Consider the following 6,000-nt stretch of genomic DNA (forward strand, 5'->3'; position numbering starts at 1 on the left):
GCGGGTTAGTGTGAGGGTACGGGTTAGGTTTAGGGGACGGGTGAGGGGAAGGCTTCAGGGAAGGGTTAGGGCTAGGGTTCGGGCTAGGGATAGGGTTAGGGGACGTGGACTGTTTAGGGTCCAGGTGAGGGTACGACAACGGTTTAGGGGGAGCATACGTGTGTGGGCGCAGGTTAGTGTGAGCGTACGGGTTAGGATTAGGGGACGGGTGAGGGGAAGACTTCGGGGAAGGGTTAGGTTTAGGGTTCAGGCTAGGGTTAGTGTTAGGAGACAGTGATGGTTTAGGGTCCAGGTGAGGGTACGAAATCGGTTTAGGGGGAGCGTACGTGTGAGGGCGCGGGTGAGTGTGAGCGTACGGGTTAGGATTAGAGGACGGGTGAGGGGAAGGCTTCGGGGAAGGTTTAGGGTTAGGGTTCGGGCTAGGGTTAGGGTTAGGGGACGGGGACGGTTTAGGGTCCAGGTGAGGGTACGACAACGCTTTAGGGGGAGCGTACGTGTGAGGGCGCGGGTTAGTGTGAGCCTACGGTTTAGGATTAGGGGACGGGTGAGGGGAAGGCATCGGGGAAGGGTTAGGTTTAGGGTTCGGTCTAGAGTTAGGGTTAGGGGACGGGGACGGTTTAGGGTCCAGCTGAGGGTACGACAACGCTTTAGGGGGAGCGAATGTGTGAGGTTGCGGGTTCGTGTGAGCGTACGGGTTAGGATTAGGGGACGGGTGAGGGGAAGGCTTCGTGGAAAGGTTAGGGTTAAGGTTCGGGCTAGGGTTAGTGTTAGGGGACGGGGACGATTTAGGGTCCAGGTGAGGGTACGACAACGGTTTAGGGGGAGCGTACGTGTGAGGGCGCGAGTTAGTGTGAGCGTACGGGTTAGGATTAGGGGACGGGTGAGGGGAAGGCTTCGGGGAAGGGTTAGGGTTAGGGTTCGGGCTAGGGTTAGGGTTAGGGGACGGGGACGGTTTAGGGTCCAGGGGAGGGAAGGACAACGGTTTAGGGGGCGCATACGTGTGAGGGCGCGGGTTAGTGTGAGCGTACGGGTTAGGGTTAGGGGACGGGTGAGGGGAAGGCTTCGGGGAAGGGTTAGGGTTAGGGTTCGGGCTAGGGTTAGGTTTAGGGGACGGGGACGGTTTAGGGTCCAGGTGAGGGTACGACAACAGTTTAGGGGGAGCGTACGTGTGAGGGCACTGGTTAGTGTGAGCGTACGGGTTAGGATTATGGGACGGGTGAGGGGAAGGCTTCGGGGAAGGGTTAGGGTTAGGGTTCGTGCTAGGGTTAGGGTTAGGGGACGGGGACGGTTTAGGGTCCAGTTGAGGGTAAGACAGCGCATTAGGGGGAGGGTACGTGTGAGGGCGCGGGTTAGTGTGAGCGTACGGGTTAGGATTAGGGGACGGGTGAGGGGAAGGCTTCGGGGAAGTGTTAGGGTTAGGGTTCGGGCTAGGGTTAGGGTTAGGGGACGGGGACGGTTTAGGGTCCAGGTGAGGGTACGACAATGGTTTAGGGGGAGCGTACGTGTGAGGACACGGGTTAGTGTGAGGGTATGGGTTAGGATTAGAGGACGGGTGAGGGGAAGGCTTCGGGGAAGGGTTAGAGTTAGGGTTCGGGCTAGGGTTAGCGTTAGGGGACGGGGACGGTTTAGGGTCCAGGTGAGGGTACGACAACGGTTTAGGGGGAGCGTAAGTGTGAGGTCGTGGGTTAGTGTGAGCGTCCGGGTTAGGATTAGGGGACGGGTGAGGGGAAGGCTTCGGGGAAGGGTTAGGGTTAGGGTTTGGGCTAGGGTTAGGGTTAGGGGACGGGGACAGTTTAGGGTCCAGGTGAGGGTACGACAACGGTTTAGGGGGAGCGAATCTGTGAGGGCGCGGGTTAGTGTGAGGGTACGGGTTAGGATTAGGGGACGGTTGAGGGGAAGGCTTCGGGGAAGGGTTAGGGTTAGGGTTCGGGCTAGGGTTAGGGTTAGGGGACGGGGTTGGTTTAGGGTCCAGGTGAGGGTATGACAACGGTTTAGGGGGTGTGTACGTGTGAGGGCGCTGGTTAGTGTGAGCGTACGGGTTAGGATTAGGGGACGGGTGAGGGGAAGGCTTCAGGGAAGGGTTAGGGATAGGGTTCGGGCTAGGTTTACGGTTAGGGTACGGGGACGGTTTAGGGTCCAAGTGAGGGTACGACAACGGTTTAGGGGTAGCGTACGTGTGAGGGCGCGGGTTAGTGTGAGCGTACGGGTTAGGATTCGGGGACGGGTGAGGGGAAGGCTTCGGGGAAGGGTTAGGGATAGGGTCCGGGCTAGGGTTAGGGTTAGGGGACGGGGAAAATTTATGGTCCAGGTGAGGGTACGACAATGCTTTAGGGGGAGCGTAAATGTGATGGCGTGAGTTAGTGTGAGCGTACGGGTTAGGATTAGGTATGGGTGAGGGGAAGGATTCGGGGAAGAGTTAGGGTTAGCGTTTGGGCTAGGGTTAGGGGTAGGGGACGGGGACGGTTTAGGGTCCAGGTGAGGGTACGTCTGCGGTTTAGGGGGAGCGTACGTTTGAGGGCGCGGGTTAGTGTGAGCGTACGTGTTAGGATTAGGAGACGAGTGAGGAGAAGGCTTCGGGGAATGGTTAGGGATAGGGTTCGGGCTAGGGTTAGGGTTAGGGGATGGGGATGGTTTAGGGTCCAGGTGAGGGTACGACAACGGTTTATGGGGAGCGTACGTGTGAGGGCGCGGGTTAGTGTGAGCGAACGGGTTAGGATTAGGGGACGGGTGAGGGGAAGGCTTCGGGGAACGGTTAGGTTTAGGGTTCTGGCTAGGGTTAGGGTTAGGGGATGGGGACGGTTTAGGGTCCAGGTGAGGGTACGACAACGCATAAGGAGGATCGTACGTTTGAGGGTGCGGGTTAGTGTGAGCGTACGGGTTAGGATTAGGGGACGGGTGAGGGGAAGGCTTCGGGGAAGGGTTAGAGTTAGGGTTCGGGCTAGGGTTAGGTTTAGGGGACGGGGACGGTTTAGCGTCCAGGTGAGGGTACGACAACGGTTTACGGGGAGCGTACGTGTGAAGGCGTGGGTTAGTGTGAGCGTACGGGTTAGGATTAGGGGACGGGTGAGGGGAAGGCTTCGGGGAAGTGTTAGGGTTAGGGTTCGGGCTAGGGTTAGGGTTAGGGGACGGGGACAGTTTAGGGTCCAGGTGAGGGTACGACAATGGTTTAGGGGGAGCGTACGTGTGAGGGCACGGGTTAGTGTGCAAGTCCAGGTTAGGATTAGGGGACGGGTGAGGGGAAGGCTTCGGGGAAGGGTTAGTGTTAGGGTTTGAGCTAGGGTTAGGGTTAGGGGACGGGGACGGTTTAGGGTCCAGGTGAGGGTACGACAATGGTTTAGGGGGAGCGTACGTGTGAGGGCACGGGTTAGTGTGAGCGTACGGGTTAGGATTAGGGGACGGGTTAGGGGAAGGCTTAGAGGTAGCGTTAGGGATAGGGTTCGGGCTAGGGTTAGGGTTAGGGGAGGGGGACGGTTTCGGGTCCATTTGAGGGTACGACAGCGGTTTACGGGGAGCGTACTTGTGAGGGCGCGTGTTAGTGTGAGCGTACAGGTTAGGATTAGGGGTCGTGTGAGGGGAAGGCTTCGGGGAAGTGTTAGGGTTAGGAATCGGGCTAGGTTTAGGGTTAGGGGAGGGGAACGGTTTAGGGTCCAGGTGAGGGTACGACAACGCATAAGGGGGAACGAACGTTTGAGGGTGCGGGTTAGTGTGAGCGTACGGGTTAGGATTAGGGGACGGGTGAGGGGAAGGCTTCGGGGAAGGGGAAGGGTTAGAGTTCAGGCTATGGTTAGGGTTAGGGAACGGGGACTGTTTAGGGTCCAGGTGAGGGTACCACAAAGTTTTAGGGGGAGCGTACGTGTGATGGCGCGGGTTAGTGTGAGCGTACGGGTTAGGATTAGGAGACGGGTGAGGGGAAGGCTTCGGGGAAGGGTTAAGGTTATGTTTCGGGCTAGGGTTAGGGTTAGGGGACGGGGACTGTTTCGGATCCAGTTGAGGGTACGAGAGTAGTTTAGGGTGAGTGTATGTGTGAGGGTGCGGGTTAGTGTGAGCGTACGGGTTAGGATTAGGGGACGGGTGAGGGGAAGGCTTCGGGCAAGTGTTAGGGTTACGGTTTGGGCTAGGGTTAGCGTTAGGGGACGGGGACGGTTTAGGGTCTAGGTGAGGGTACGACAACGGTTTAGGGGGAGCGTACGTGTGAGGGCGCGGCTTAGTGTGAGCGTAAGGGTTAGGATTAGGGGACGGGTGAGGGGAAGGCTTCGGGGAAGTGTTAGGTTTAGGGTTCGGGCTAGGGTTAGGGTTAGGGGACGGGGACGGTTTCGAGTCCAGGTGAGGGTACAACAACGGTTTAGGGGGAGCGTACATGTGAGGGCACGGGTTAGTGTGAGCGTACGGGTTAGGATTAGGGGATGGGTGAGGGGAAGGCTTCGGGGAAGTGTTAGGTTTAGGGTTCGGGCTAGGGTTAGGGTTAAGGGACGGGGACGGTTTAGGGTCCAGGTGAGGGTACCACAACGGTTTAGGGGGAGCGTACGTGGGAGAGCGCGGGTTAGTGTGAGCGTATGGGTTAGGATTAGGGGACGGGTGAGGGGAAGGCTTCGGGGAAGTGTCAGGGTTAGGGTTCGGGCTAGGGTTAGGGTTAGGGGACGGGGACGGTTTAGGGTCCAGGTGAGGGTACGACAACGGTTTAGGGGTACCGTACCTGTGAGGGCGCGGGTAAGTGTGAGCGTACGGTTTAGGATTAGGGGACGGGTGAGGGGAAGGCTTCAGGGAAGGGTTAGGGTTAGGGTTCGGGCTAGGGTTAGGGTTAGGGGACGGGGACGGTTTAGGGTGCAGGTGAGGGTACGACAACGGTTTAGGGGGAGTGTACCTGTGAGGGCGCGGGTAAGTGTGAGTGCACGGGTTAGGATTAGGGGACGGGAGAGGGGAAGACTTCGGGGAAGGGTTAGGGTTAGGATTCGGGCTAGGTTTAGGGTTAGGGGAGGGGAACGGTTTAGGGTCCAGGTGAGGGTACGACAACGCATAAGGGGGAGCGTACGTTTGAGGGTGCGGGTTAGTGTGAGCGTACGGGTTAGGATTAGGGGACGGGTGAGGGGAAGGCTTCGGGGAAGGGGAAGGGTTAGGGTTCGGGCTATGGTTAGGGTTAGGGAACGGGGACTGTTTAGGGTCCAGGTGAGCGTACCACAAAGTTTTAGGGGGAGCGTACGTGTGAAGGCACGGGTTAGTGTGAGCGTACGGGTTAGGATTAGGTGACGGGTGAGGGGAAGGCTTCGGGGAAGGGTTAAGGTTATGTTTCGGGCTAGGGTTAGGGTTAGGGGACGGGGACTGTTTCGGATCCAGTTGAGGGTACGAGAGTAGTTTAGGGTGAGTGTATGTGTGAGGGTGCGGGTTAGTGTGAGCGTACGGGTTAGGATTAGGGGACGGGTGAGGGGAAGGCTTCGGGGAAGGGTTAGGGTTACGGTTTGGGCTAGGGTTAGGGTTAGGGGACGGGGACGGTTTCGGGTCCAGTTGAGGGTACGACAGCGATTTAGGGGGAGCGTACGTGTGAGTGCATGGGTTAGTGTGAGCGTACGGGTTAGGATTAGGGGCCGGGTGAGGGGAAGGCTTCGGGGAAGGATAAGGGATAGAGTTCGGGATAGGGTTAGGGTTAGGGGACGGGGACGGTGTAGGGTCCAGGTAAGGGTACGACAACGGATTAGGGGGAGCGTACGTTTGAGGGCGCAGGTTAGTGTGAGCGTACGGGTTAGGATTAGGGAACGGATGAGGGGAAGGCTTCGGAGAAGGGTTAGGGATAGGGTTCGGGCTAGGGTTAGGGTTAGGGGACGGGGACGTTTTAGGGTCCAGGTGAGTGTACGACAGCGCTTTAGGGGGAGCGTACGTGTAAGGGCGCGGGTTAGTGTGAGCGTACGGGTTAGGATTAGGGGACGGGTGAGGGGAAGGTTTCGGGGAAGGTTTATTGATAGGGTTCGGGCTAGGGTTAGGGTTAGGGGACGGGGACGGTTTACGGTA

This window comes from Leucopleurus acutus, assembly GCF_964270905.1.
Source record: "Leucopleurus acutus genome assembly, chromosome: 19".
In the NCBI taxonomy this organism is placed as follows: domain Eukaryota; kingdom Metazoa; phylum Chordata; class Mammalia; order Artiodactyla; family Delphinidae; genus Leucopleurus; species Leucopleurus acutus.